General features: G+C 38.2%; 1 non-coding gene across 1 annotated transcript; it reads left to right on the forward strand.

The window, feature by feature from the left end:
* Nucleotides 1-7,442: 7,442 nt before the first annotated feature.
* Nucleotides 7,443-7,550, forward strand: LOC148576627 (small nucleolar RNA R71). The gene has a single exon (XR_015904160.1). It is a non-coding gene; the product is annotated as a small nucleolar RNA R71 (small nucleolar RNA).
* Nucleotides 7,551-15,175: the final 7,625 nt, after the last annotated feature.

A 15,175-nucleotide genomic window follows, 5' to 3' on the forward strand; every position in this document is an offset into this window, starting at 1 on the left:
CTCCAGCCTTTATTGTAAATACACATCTGGGATTTAGATAGCAAATAGAATATACTAGTTGTAATTAACAATATTTTGTTTAACTTATTTAAAGAGCAAAAAATGCATACTTCAAATGTATATAGGTAAATTGTATGTATCAAACAATGCTTCTTTCAAATGTATATATGTCAATGTTAATGTATATATCTATTCTTAATATCAATGTATGTATCAAATGTTAATATTTATATATCTGTTGGAATTGTGTGGCTGCTATTTTATTCCAAGTTCTCAGTGACTGCAATCACTGTATTTATGAATACATTTATAATCCAAAAGAACAAAGTGAACCGAAATTAATACACTGGACGAACTGAAAAGGTAGAAACACACTGAACCGCTAAACCCTGAACCCTAAACCCTAAACCCAAAACACTAAATCCCTAAAACTTAAAGCCTAAACCTTAATCCCTAAAACACTGAACAACGAACCCTGAACCCATAAACCCTAAACCCCTAAATCCTAACCCTAAACCCTGAACCTGAACCCTGAACTCTGAACCTAAACCCTAAACACTGAACTCTGAACTCTAAATGCTAAACACTAAACCCTAAACCCTTAGAATCCTAAACCCTTAGAACCTTAAACCCTGAACCCTTAATCTTGAACCCTAAACCCTCAGCCATGAAAAGGTGAACCGAAATTAATTCACGGGGCAAACCAAAATTTTGAAACACATTGAACCCCTAAACCCTGAACGCTAAACCCTAAACACTAAACACTAAATCCCTAAACCCTAAAACCTAAAACCTAAACCCTAAACCCTAAAACACTGAACAATGAACCCTGAACCCAAAACCCTAAATCTCTAAAACCCTAAAACCTAAACTCTAAACCCTAAACCCTAAACCCTAAACCCTAAACCCTAAACTTGAACCCTGAACTCTGAACTTGAACCTTGAACACTGAACTCTGAACCCTAAGCCCTAAACCCTTAAAACTCTAAAACCTTAATCCTGAACCCTAAACCCTCAACCATGAAAGCGGTGAACTAAAATTAATACACGGGGCGAACCAAAATTTTGAAACACACTGAACCCCTTAACAATGAACCCTGAACCCATAAACCCTAAATCCCAAATTGTCCCACGCCCAAATAAATTTACCCGCCTCCAACGTCACTAAAATAAACGTGACTTCCACGCGCTTCATTATAAAAAACAAAATTCTTCTTCAAAACGCACAAAACCTATCCTTCTCTTCAAATCTCTCTCAAAATCTCTCAAATTTCAGTCACGTTCTCTGCGAAAACCACTACTGCAGAAGAATAGCGAGAAGATTTGGCAACGAACAACCACAAAAGAACGAAAACAGCAACAGAGACTACCAAAGGTATGAGAAAACTACTGTTCACTTGGAATCTTACAATGTCGCATTTTTTCTAGTTACATTTTAGGTTTCCTAGATTGATTTGCTTCGTTTAGAAAGTTGAACTATTGTGAATGTATTTTTACAGTATAACTAGGGCTTGGAATGAAATTTGTTGTTCTTTTCATTCAGTTCAGTGGATAGTGTAACTAGGGCTTTGAAATTGGTTGTTACTCTGTTCAGTACTTCTTTTGCATGGAGAAATACTATCATTTAGCAATAGTGTTCAAGAATATGAGTCAGGAAAAGAAAGCTATAGTTGAAGAAATGGGATTCAGTACCCTGGCACATATCCCAGAAATGAAGGTATCTCACGCCCTCTTAAGAGAATTGATTGATTGCTATGATGAGTATCATGGTTGCCTAAAAAATCTGCATGGAAAAATATACATAACACCTGCCAAGGTAGCAGCTGTGCTGGGGATAAGTGGTGCACGAAATTGTGTTGTCCTGTTCTTTGTACTTGTGTGAGATTAACAATATATAATTGTATTGAATCCTCATTGTGGCTCTATGTGTGGACACAACTCCGTACAACTAACCAGCAAGTGCACTGGGTCGTCCAAGTAATACCTTACGTGAGTAAGGGTCGAATCCCACGGAGATTGTTGGTATGAAGCAAGCTATGGTCACCTTGTAAATCTCAGTCAGGCGGATATAAAATAATAATGGTGTTTTCGAATATTAATTAATAAAATAGGGATAGAGATACTCATGTAAATCATTGGTAGGGATTTCAGATAAGCGAATGGAGATGCTTTTCGTTCCTCTGAACCTCTGCTTTCCTGCTATCTTCATCCAATCCGTCTTACTCCTTTCTATGGCTGGCTTTATGTGATACATCACCACTGTCAATGGCTACTTTCGGTCATCTCTCGGGAAAATGATCCAATGCCCTGTCACGGCACGGCTAATCGTCTGGAGGCATCACCCTTGTCAATGGCTTCATCTTATCCTCTCAGTGAATAATATGCTCACGCACCCTGTCACGGCACGGCTATTCATCTGTCGGTTCTCGATCATGCGGGAATAGGATTTACTATCCTTTTGCGTCTGTCACTAACGCCCTGCAATCGCGAGTTCGGAGCTCGTCACAGTCATTCAATCATTGAATCCTACTCGGAATACCACAGACAAGGTTTAGACCTTCCGGATTCTCTTGAATGCCGCCATCATTCTAGCTTACGCCACGAAGATTCTGGTTAGGAGATCTAAGAGATACTCATTCTAGCTTAATTCATGTAGAACGGAAGTGTTTGTCAGGCACGCGTTCATAAGGGAGAAGGATGATGAGCGTCACACATAATCATCACCTTCATCACGTTCTTGGGTTCGAATGGATATCTTAGAAGCGAAATAAGAAGAATTGAATAGAAACAGTAGTACTTGCATAAATCTTTGAGGAACAGCAGAGCTCCACACCTTAATCTATGGAGTGTAGAGACTCTACCGTTGAAAGTACATAAGTGAAGGTCCAGGCATGGCCGAGATGGCCAGCCCCCTATTGTGATCTAAGATAGCATACAACTGAGTGAAGATGCCTAATACAATAGTAAAAGGTCCTATTTATAATAAACTAGTCACTAGGGTTTACATGAGTAAGTAATTAATGAATAAATCCACTTCCGGGGCCCACTTGGTGTGTGTTTGGGCTGAGCATAAGTGTAGCACGTGCAGAGGCCATTTGTGGAGTTGAACGCCAGTTTCTATGCCAGTTTGGGCGTTCAACTCTGGTTTTGGATCCTTTTCTGGCGCTGGACGCCAGATTTGGGCAGAAGGCTGGCGTTGAACGCCAGTTTACGTCGTCAATTCTTGGCCAAAGTATAGACTATTATACATTGCTGGAAAGCCCTGGATGTCTACTTTCCAACGCAATTGGAAGCGTGCCATTTCGAGTTCTGTAGCTCCAGAAAATTCACTTTGAGTGCAGGGAGGTCAGAATCCAACAGCATCAGCAGTCCTTTTTCAACCTCTGAATCTGATTTTTGCTCAAGTCCCTCAATTTCAGCCAGAAAATACCTGAAATCACAGAAAAATACACAAACTCATAGTAAAGTCCAGAAATGTGAATTTAACATAAAAACTAATGAAAACATCCCTAAAAGTAACTAGATCCTACTAAAAACATACTAAAAACAATGCCAAAAAGCGTATAAATTATCCGCTCATCACAACACCAAACTTAAATTGTTGCTTGTCCCCAAGCAACTGAAAATCAAATAGGATAAAAAGAAGAGAATATACTATAAATTCCAAACGATCAATGAAACATAGTTTCAATCAAATGAGCGGGACTTATAGCTTTTTGCCTCTTGAATAGTTTTGGCATCTCACTTTATCCATTGAGGTTCAGAATGATTGGCATCTATAGGAACTTCAGATTTCGAATAGTGTTATTGACTCTCCTAGTTCAGTATGATGATTCTTGAACACAGCTTCTTTATGAGTCTTGGCCGTGGCCCTAAGCACTTTGTTTTCCAGTATTACCACCGGATACATAAATGCCACAGACACATAATTGGGTGAACCTTTTCAGATTGTGACTCAGCTTTGCTAAAGTCCCCAATTAGAGGTGTCCAGGGTTCTTAAGCACACTCTTTGTTTGCTTTGGACCTTGACTTTAACCGCTCAGTCTCAAGTTTTCACTTGACACCTACACGCCACAAGCACATGGTTAGGACAGCTTGGTTTAGCCGCTTACTTAGACCAGGATTTTATTCCTTTAGGCCCTCCTATCCACTGATGCTCAAAGCCTTGGGATCCTTTTTATTTGCCCTTGCCTTTTGGTTTTAAGGGTTATTGGCTTTTTCTGGTTGCTTTTTCTTTTTCTTTCTATTTTTTTTTTCGCCTATTTTTTTTTCTGCAAGCTTTGTTCTTTGCTGCTTTTTCTTGCTTCAAGAATCATTTTTATGATTTTTCAGATTATCAAATAACATGTCTCCTAGTCATCATTCTTTCAAGAGCCAACATATTTAACATTCTTAAACAACAACTTCAAAAGACATATGCACTGTTCAAGCATACATTCAGAAAACAAGAAGCATTGTCACCACATCAATATAATTAAACTAAGTTCAAGGATAAATTCAAAACTCATGTACTTCTTGTTCTTTTGATTTAAAACATTTTTTTTTAAGAGAGGTGATGGATTCATAGGACATTTATAACTTTAAGACATAGTTACTACTACTAATGATCATGTAATGAAGGCATAAACATAGATAAGCTCATAACATAGAAAACGAAAAACAGAGAAAGTAAGAACAAGGAATGAGTCCACCTTAGTGATGTCTTTGAGCTCTTCTATGTCTCTTCCTTGTATTTGTTGCTCCTCCTTCATTGCTTTTAGATCTTCTCTGATTTCATGAAGGATGAAGGAGTGCTCTTGATGTTCCACTCTTAGTTGCTTTCAATAATTGTGTGGAAGAAAATGTATCCCCTGAGGTTTCTCAGGGATCTCTTGATTTGCAGTCAAATGTTCTACCACTGAGCTATAGACCATTGATGGAAGCTTTTGTCTTCCCTTTCCTCTTTCTAGAGGTTTCTCTGGCCTTAGGTGCCATCAATGGTTATGGAAAAAACAAAAAAGCTATGCTTTTACCACACCAAACTTAGAATGTTGCTCGCCCTCGAGCAAAAGAAGAAAGAATAGAAGAATAAGAAGAATATATGGAGGAGATGGAGGGAGATGTGTATTCGGCCATATGGGTGGGATTGGGTGGGAAAGAGATGTTGAATTTTGAAGGAAAGTGGGTGTTTGGATGTGAGTGGTAGAGTTAATAGGGAAGAGTGTTTATTGGGAATAGAGGATGATTGAGAAGAGAGAAGGGGGTGAGTGGAGGTAGGTGGGGATCCTGTGGGGTCCACAGATCCTGAGATGATCCTGTGGGGTCCACAAATCCTGAGGTGTCAAGGCATTTACATCCCTGCACCAATTTAGGCATGTAAAATGCCCTTGCACACAACTCTGGGCGTTTAGCGCCAGGTTGGTGCCTATTTTGGGCGTTCAACGCCCCTTTGCTGCCATTTCTGGCGTTGAACGCCAGAACCATGCTTGTTCTGGGCGTTCAGCGCCAGGATGCTCCCATTCTGGGCGTTCAGCGCCAGAACTATGCTCTGTTCTGGCGTTTGAACGCCAGACAGATGCTCCTCTAGGGTGTGATTTTTCTTCTGCTGTTTTTGATTCCGTTTTTGATTTTTTTTTGTTTATTTTGTGACTCCACATGATCATGAACCTAAGAAAACATGAAAAAATAATAAAAATAAGAATTAGATAAACATTGGGTTGCCTCCCAACAAGCGCTTCTTTAATGTCAATAGCTTGACAGTGGGCTCTCATGGAGCCTCATAGATGTGCAGAGCTTTGTTGAGACTCTCCAACACCAAACTTAGAGTTTGGATATGGGAGTTCAACACCAAACTTAGAGTTTGGTTATGGCCTCCCAACACCAAACTTAGAGTTTGACTGTGGGGGCACTGGTTGACTCTGCTTGGAGAGAAGCTTTGGCTGCTTCCTCTCCATGGTTGCAGAGGGAGATCCTTGAGTTTTGAATACAAGGGAGTTCTCATTCCATTGAAGGAATATTTCACCTCTGTCAACATCAATCACAGCTCTTGCTGTGGCCAGGAAAGGTCTTCCTAGGATGATAGATTCATCCTCTTCCTTTCCAGTATCCAGGACTATGAAATCAGTAGGTATGTAAAGGCCCTCAACCTTTACTAATACATCTTCTACTTGTCCATAAGCCTGTCTTCTTGAGCTGTCTGCCATCTCTAGTGAGATTTTAGCAGCTTGCACCCCATAGATTCCCAGTTTCTCTATTATAGAGAGGGGCATGAGGTTTATTCCTGAACCAAGGTCACACAGAGCTTTAAAGATCATGGTGCCTATGGTGCAGGGTATTATGAACTTTCCAGGATCCTGTCTCTTCTGAGGCAATGTCAGTTGATCCAGATCACTTAGTTCATTGATGAACAAGGGAGGTTCAACTTCCCAAGCATCAATGCCAAATAATTTGGCATTCAGCTTCATGATTGCACCAAGAAACTTGGCAGTTTTCTCTTCAGTGACATCCTCATTCTCTTCAGAAGAGGAATACTCATCAGAGCTCATGAAGGGCATAAGGAGGTTCAATGGAAGCTCTATGGTCTCTAGATGAGCCTCAGAGTCCCTTGGTTCCCCAGAGGGAAGCTCCTTATTGATCACTGGACGTCCCAGGAGGTCTTCCTCCTTGGGATTCACGTCCTCTCCTCTCCTCACAGGTTCGGCCATGGCGCTTATGTCAATGGCCTTGCACTCTCCTTTTGGGTTCTCTTCTGTATTGCTTGGGAGAGTACTAGGAGGGATTTCAGTGATCCTTTTACTCAGCTGGCCCACTTGTGCTTCCAAATTTCTAATGGAAGACCTTGTTTCATTCATGAAACTTACAGTGGCCTTAGATAGATCAGAGACTAGATTTGCTAAATTAGAAGCATTTTGTTCAGAGTTCTCTGTCTGTTGCTGAGTGGATGATGGAAAAGGCTTGCTATTGCTGAACCTGTTTCTTCCACCATTATTAAAGCCTTGTTGGGGCTTTTGATCCTTCCATGAGAAATTTGGATGATTTCTCCATGTTGAGTTATAGGTGTTTCCATAGGGTTCACCTAAGTAATTTACCTCTGCTATTGCAGGGTTCTCAGGATCATAGGCTTCTTCTTCAGAAGATGCCTCTTGAGTACTGTTGGATGCAGCTTGCATTCCATGCAGACTCTGAGAAATCATATTGACTTGCTGAGTCAATATTTTATTCTGAGCCAATATGGCATTCAGAGTATCAACCTCAAGAACTCCCTTCTTCATAAGCGTCCCATTACTCACAGGATTCCTTTCAGAAGTGTACATGAACTGGTTATTAGCAACCATGTCAATGAGTTCTTGAGCTTCTGCAGGCGTTTTCTTTAGGTGAATAGATCCACCTGCAGAAGTGTCCAGTGACATCTTTGATAGCTCAGATAAACCATCATAGAATATATCCAGGATGGTCCATTCTGAAAGCATGTCAGAAGGACACTTTTTGGTCAACTGTTTGTATCTTTCCCAAGCTTCATAGAGAGATTCACCTTCTTTCTGTCTGAAGGTTTGAACATCAGCTCTAAGCTTGCTCAGCTTTTGAGGAGGAAAGTACTTGGCTAAGAAAGCCGTGACCAGCTTATCCCAAGAGTTCAGGCTGTCTTTAGGTTGAGAATCCAACCATAATCTAGCTCTGTCTCTTACAGCAAAAGGGAAAAGCATGAGCCTGTAGACTTCAGGATCTACTCCATTAGTCTTAACAGTATCACATATCTGCAAGAATTCAGTTAAGAACTGAAAAGGATCTTCAGATGGAAGTCCATGAAACTTGCAGTTCTGCTGCATCAGAGAAACTAATTGAGGTTTCAGCTCAAAGTTGTTTGCTCCAATGGCAGGAATGGAGATGCTTCTTCCATGTAAATTGGAATTAGGTGCAGTGAAGTTACCAAGCATTCTCCTTTCATTATTATTATTTTCGCCTGCCATCTCCTCTTCCTGTTCAAAAATTTCTGAAAGGTTTTCTCTGGATTGTTGTATTTTAGCTTCTCTTTAATTTTCTCTTCAGAGTCCTTTCAGGTTCTGGATCTGCTTCCACAAGAATGTTCTTATCCTTGCTCCTGCTCATAATACAAGGAAGAATGGACAGAAAAATGATAATAATAATAATAGAGATCCTTTATACCACAGTATAGGGATCCCTTTGTAAGTAGAAGAAGAGGGGGAGATAAAGGATGTGATGTAAAGGAAGAAACACAACTGTGAGGATTGGAATGTGAGATGAGATGTTAGGATATGAATGAATAAATAGAATGAGATGGGAGAGAAGGAGGGAATTTTCGAAATTTATTTTTGAAAAGAAGTTAGTGATTTTTGAAAATAGTTTTTGAAAAAGTTTAGTATTTTTTTCGAATTTTTTTTAAATTAAAATAATTAATAAATTAAAAAGAAATTTTGAAAAAGGGGAGAGATATTTTCGAAAAAATGAGAGAGAGAGAGTTAGTTAGGTGGTTTTGAAAAAGATAAGAAACAAACAAAAAGTTAGTTAGTTAGTTGAAACAAATTTTGAAAAGATAAGAAGTTAGGAGGTTAGAGAAGATATTTTGAAAAGATATTTTTTAAAAAAGATAAGATAAGAAGATATTTTTGAAAAGATATGATTGGAGTTAGTTTTGAAAAAGATTTGATTTTTTTTAAAATCTCAATTAATGACTTGATTCACAAGAAATCTCAAGATATGATTCTAGAACTTAAAGTTTGAATCTTTCTTAACAAGCAAGTAACAAACTTCAAATTTTTGAATCAAAACATTAATTGATTAGTTATTTTCGAAAATTTTATATAAAAATAAGAAAAAGATTTTTGAAAAAGATTTTTGGAATTTTCGAAAATAACTAAGAAATTTGAAAAAGATTTGATTTTTGAAAAAGATTTTGAAAAAGATAAGATTTTCAAATTGAAAATTTGATTTGACTCAATGGCAACAACTTGATTTTTAAAAATTTTTGAAAAAGTCAATCCAAATTTTCGAATTTGATGAGAGAAAAAGGGAAAGATATTTTTTTTATTTTTGAAATTTTTATGAAAAACATGAAAATTATGCAATGCATGAAATTTTTAGATCAAAACAATGAATGCATGCAAGAATGCTATGAATGTCAAGATGAACACCAAGAACACTTTGAATGTCATGATGAACATCAAGACACAATTTTGAAAAATCTTTAATGCAAAGAAAATATGCAAGACACCAAACTTAGAAATCTTTCATGTTTAGACTCTAAGAAACGAAAAATGCATATGAAAAACAATAAAAGACACAAAACAAAAAATCATCAAGATCAAACAAGAAGACTTACCAAGAACAACTTGAAGATCATGAAGAACACTATGAATGCATGATATTTTCGAAAAAATGCAAGATGCATATGCAATGGACACCAAACTTATGATATGACTCAAGACTCAAACAAGAAACATGAAATATTTTTTATTTTTATGATTTTCTAATTTTTTTGGATTTTTATTTTATATTTTTCGAAAAATTCTTTTGAAAAAGAAAAAAAGGATTCCAAAATTTTTAATATGAATTCCAGGAATCTTATGCTCTAAAGCTCCAATCAAAGGGTCAGGCATGGCTTAATAGCCAGCCAAGCTTTAGTATGTAACTCAGACATGACACGCCTGACATTCCTTACATTCAATAGCCAATTGGCTAAGAAAGATAAAGAAGCTCTTCTCTTGGGTCTAAGGATTGAGACATGGCTTTACAGCCAGCCAGGCTTCAACATGCTTCATGAAACACTAGAATTCATTCTTAAAAATTTTGAAGCCATAGAATAATTTATTTTTGAAAACATTATTTTTAGTAAATTTTTTTTTTGAAAATAAAATAAAAAGAAAATTACCTAATCTGAGCAACAAGATGAACCGTCAGTTGTCCAAACTCAAACAATCCCCGGCAACGGCACCAAAAACTTGGTGCTGTTGCCGGATCAAAAGGGAATCTGGCACTGATGTTACCGGACCAAAAGCTTGCCGAAGACTCAAACAATCCCCGCAACGGCGCCAAAAACTTGGTGCACGAAATTGTGTTGTCCTGTTCTTTGTACTTGTGTGAGATTAACAATATATAATTGTATTGAATCCTCATTGTGGCTCTATGTGTGGACACAACTCCGTACAACTAACCAGCAAGTGCACTGGGTCGTCCAAGTAATACCTTACGTGAGTAAGGGTCGAATCCCACGGAGATTGTTGGTATGAAGCAAGCTATGGTCACCTTGTAAATCTCAGTCAGGCGGATATAAAATAATAATGGTGTTTTCGAATATTAATTAATAAAATAGGGATAGAGATACTCATGTAAATCATTGGTAGGGATTTCAGATAAGCGAATGGAGATGCTTTTCGTTCCTCTGAACCTCTGCTTTCCTGCTATCTTCATCCAATCCGTCTTACTCCTTTCTATGGCTGGCTTTATGTGATACATCACCACTGTCAATGGCTACTTTCGGTCATCTCTCGGGAAAATGATCCAATGCCCTGTCACGGCACGGCTAATCGTCTGGAGGCATCACCCTTGTCAATGGCTTCATCTTATCCTCTCAGTGAATAATATGCTCACGCACCCTGTCACGGCACGGCTATTCATCTGTCGGTTCTCGATCATGCGGGAATAGGATTTACTATCCTTTTGCGTCTGTCACTAACGCCCTGCAATCGCGAGTTCGGAGCTCGTCACAGTCATTCAATCATTGAATCCTACTCGGAATACCACAGACAAGGTTTAGACCTTCCGGATTCTCTTGAATGCCGCCATCATTCTAGCTTACGCCACGAAGATTCTGGTTAGGAGATCTAAGAGATACTCATTCTAGCTTAATTCATGTAGAACGGAAGTGTTTGTCAGGCACGCGTTCATAAGGGAGAAGGATGATGAGCGTCACACATAATCATCACCTTCATCACGTTCTTGGGTTCGAATGGATATCTTAGAAGCGAAATAAGAAGAATTGAATAGAAACAGTAGTACTTGCATAAATCTTTGAGGAACAGCAGAGCTCCACACCTTAATCTATGGAGTGTAGAGACTCTACCGTTGAAAGTACATAAGTGAAGGTCCAGGCATGGCCGAGATGGCCAGCCCCCTATTATGATCTAAGATAGCATACAACTGATCGAAGATGCCTAATACAATAGTAAAAGGTCCTATTTATAATAAACTAGTCACTAGGGTTTACATGAGTAAGTAATTAATGAATAAATCCACTTCCGGGGCCCACTTGGTGTGTGTTTGGGCTGAGCATAAGTGTAGCACGTGCAGAGGCTATTTGTGGAGTTGAACGCCAGTTTCTATGCCAGTTTGGGCGTTCAACTCTGGTTTTGGATCCTTTTCTGGCGCTGGACGCCAGATTTGGGCAGAAGGCTGGCATTGAACGCCAGTTTACGTCGTCAATTCTTGGCCAAAGTATAGACTATTATACATTGCTGGAAAGTCCTGGATGTCTACTTTCCAACGCAATTAGAAGCGCGCCATTTCGAGTTCTGTAGCTCCAGAAAATCCACTTTGAGTGCAGGGAGGTCAGAATCCAACAGCATCAGCAGTCCTTTTTCAACCTCTGAATCTGATTTTTGCTCAAGTCCCTCAATTTCAGCCAGAAAATACCTGAAATCACAGAAAAACACACAAACTCATAGTAAAGTCCAGAAATGTGAATTTAACATAAAAACTAATGAAAACATCCCTAAAAGTAACTAGATCCTACTAAAAACATACTAAAAACAATGCCAAAAAGCGTATAAATTATCCGCTCATCAATAAGCCACGGCGGTAATACACTTTCCACTTCTTGCTTATTTTTGGTTCATTTCTCATTTAAATTTCGGTTCATTTCTCCCTTTAAATTTGGTTCATTGCTATCTTTAATTTCGGTTCATTAGTATGTAAAAAATTAAACTGAACCTTTTTGGCTCATTTGTTGCTATTAAAATATTGTAGGGGATCGTTTTCCTAAAAAGGTTGACTATCGCAAACTGAATGAGGAAGACAAGGCAATATTTGGCAGCCTCAAATGTGTTACGTTGGCGACTTTAACAAAGTCTATCCTAAAAGTGTTGAAGGGGAGGAGAACCGGCAAAAATTCCGCAGGACTTTTGTCATCTTCATACAGAAGTGCTTCTTGTTGCGGACGACGGTAAGCATGGCCTCCACGATCCATAAACCACCTATCTTTTGTGTGGACAACATCCGACAGTGGGATTGGGCATGTCATGTGCTCAGCTTCTTGAGAAAGGGAATCAAAAACAAGAGAAAGGGGAAGAAACAGTTCGTTGAAGGCTGTGTTTTTGTTTTAATGCTGATTTACTTCCATGAAACCAAGTTCCTCACTTGGATGGACTTGATGCTCCCCCGGCACTGTGGGTAGCCTATTGGACAAAGAAGATGATACTAGACCGGATTTCTAAGGAAGCAACAGACACAATGGTAATGTGTTGATTTGAAGCATTGTGCATACAGAAATATTTTTCTTGATAATTGGATGTTTATCACGTATTATTCATCACATGAATTGAATTTGGTTGAGTGTTTGTGGTCATTTTGATTCACCTGATTGTTTTTGTATTTTCTCGTTTCAAATACTCTGCTAACTAAATAATTTTGTATTTTAGGGACTTCTGTATAGAAAGCAAATAAAGGGAAAAGAGAAAAGAAAAAGGGAGAAAGAAGAAAAGAAAGTTGTTGTTGTGGATTCTTCTTCGGAAGAAGAATCTTTTTCGGAATCCAAATCAGAATCAGAATTTGACAATATAATGCTGGCAGAAAGAACAAGACAAAAGAGGCTCATGAAAAAAGAAAAAATTGTTCCAACGGATTCAGAAACATCAAGTGAATCTCAAAACCAGTGCAGTTTAAATAGTTCTAATTAACAATATTTTGTTCAACTTGTTTAAAAAAGTAGACACTGCTTCTTTTGAATATATATATGTCAACATTAATGTAAATGTTAATATTAATGTATGGATCTAATGTTAATGTATATACTGATTCAAGATAAATTACTCTTTGTCTTCTTATATACCTGTTGGAACTGCCTGGCTGTTGTTTTGTTGCAGGTTCACAGTGAAAGAAATCAGGGTGATTACCAATAGATTGTGAACTCCAAAAGAACACAGTGACCGAAATTACTACACTGAGTGAACCAAAAAGTAGAAACACACTGAATCCCTAAACCCAAACACTAAAAGCAGAACCCTGAACACTGAACCCTGAACACAAAAACCCTAATTCCCTAAATTTCTTAAACCTAAATCCTAAACCTTAAACCCTAAACCCTAAACCCCCAAAACACAATGAACCGAAATTAATGCAACTGGTGAATCGAAAAAGTGCATATAGCAATATAACATAGATCTAATTTTAAAAGAATGCTACTATCAGAACTCTGAACTCTAAACCATGAACCAAAAAACAAATTCTTATTATTCAACTTAGAAATTAATACACTAGACGAATTGAAAAACTGCATATATTACTATAGAATTTCACAAAAAAGTCACTATTCATTAAAGATTATCAACATTAAGAAATTAAACCTGCTATAACCATGGTGAACCGAAATTTGCTCATGGATAAAGAAAAATTTATATTAATAAAAGCTAAAACTTGTAAAATCTTGTCTTGGATAATTCATATCTGGTGTATTGTAAAGAGTGGAGCTTGACTGAATCGATGATCCAGAGTCTAAAAGGTTCAACTACAAAAGACATAATTAATTGTATATTTGGAAAATGAACAATTGAATTTTTAACTAATCAAAAGCAAGTCAATTTTACCTTGCTTGGAGCTGTCTTTTTCTTTTTCTTCATGGCATTTGAGATCTTTTTTTCCAGGTTTGATCCAAGTCTGTTCTTGGGCCGACCTCTTGTTTTGAAACATGGTGGGTTTTGAAGATCATTCACATTTCTTAATGTCGCTTCTTCGTGGGTTAACAAACTTTTTCCTTTCCTTCTTTCTTGATATTCTTCCATCTCCGCCATGACCTTGTCAAATGCTCGGTGCAAAATTACGGTCAACTCTTCAGACTCGGATGCAAATTCACATATATTGTGTGACCAAAACACCAATTCGTCAAATCTCTTACTTCTTGGCTCCAGTACAGGTTCATCTTGGCTGCTCTTGATGTGTGTATGCCTCCTCTTTATGTTCTTGCTCCAGCGTTCCAATATGTATTTAGGTGCCACGTTATCCACTTGCTCAAAGCTTAGAACGCTTAGGGAATGGAGGCACAATATGCCCCCTAGACTCAAACAGCAAGCAATGGCACTTTACATCTCGTGATACTGCGTCATAGGTGACGACAAACTTGGATTGAATGTGGAGTTAGAAACTTGCTCTATGACTTCATATCTTGTAAAACCTAGGGTGGAATGCATTGATCTTGTGATAAAATTCACTTTATATCTAAATTGAGCTTGAACTTCCCTGAACTTCTCATGGGTATATACACACTGAAATTGTGGCTCTATTGCTGATTTTGTTCATCACGGTATCATAGTGTGAAAATCTGCAACATCAAATTCTCTCTCTGCTTATTCTCTGCTTGCGAGGCAATTGTCGTATTGCTTCACAAATTGTCTCAAGGAGCTATTCTGTGTGATGAACTTGTTGAAAAATGAATGCATGCTTTTGCTCCTTTGTGTGCTTCTCATCGCGGCCCAAAAGTGGTGATCCAAGTAAATCGAAATCCATATATGCCGATCCTTGTACAGCTCTGCAAACCGAACCGAAATTATAAGTTATGGTGAACCGAAAATAGTGCATGCTTTTGGGAAAAAAATATATAAGCATAAAAATTATTTGAATTGAAATCTCAATTACCTGAAAGCCACTTGTTGCCTCCGAGACCATACTTTGTGAGGAAATCCTTCAGTTTCTATCAAAATCGTCTTTTGTGTACGAGTTCCAAACAACATGGCTCATCTCTTTTTCAATATCAATGTGTCCCTTGTAGCCATTTAGTTTGCTTGGGATCATCTTCATGATGTGCCAGATACACCAACGGTGAATTGTTGTTGGCATGCATAGCTCAATTGCCCTTTGAATCGATGCGCATTGATCGGTAAGAATACCTTTTGGTGCCTTCCCTCCCATGCAATGTAGCCAACACTCAAATAGCCATTTGAATGATTGAATGTCCTCATTTTTCATCAGTGCG

Source organism: Arachis ipaensis, chromosome B1 (assembly GCF_059453495.1).
Source record: "Arachis ipaensis isolate K30076 ecotype BB chromosome B1, ASM5945349v1, whole genome shotgun sequence".
Taxonomy (NCBI): domain Eukaryota; kingdom Viridiplantae; phylum Streptophyta; class Magnoliopsida; order Fabales; family Fabaceae; genus Arachis; species Arachis ipaensis.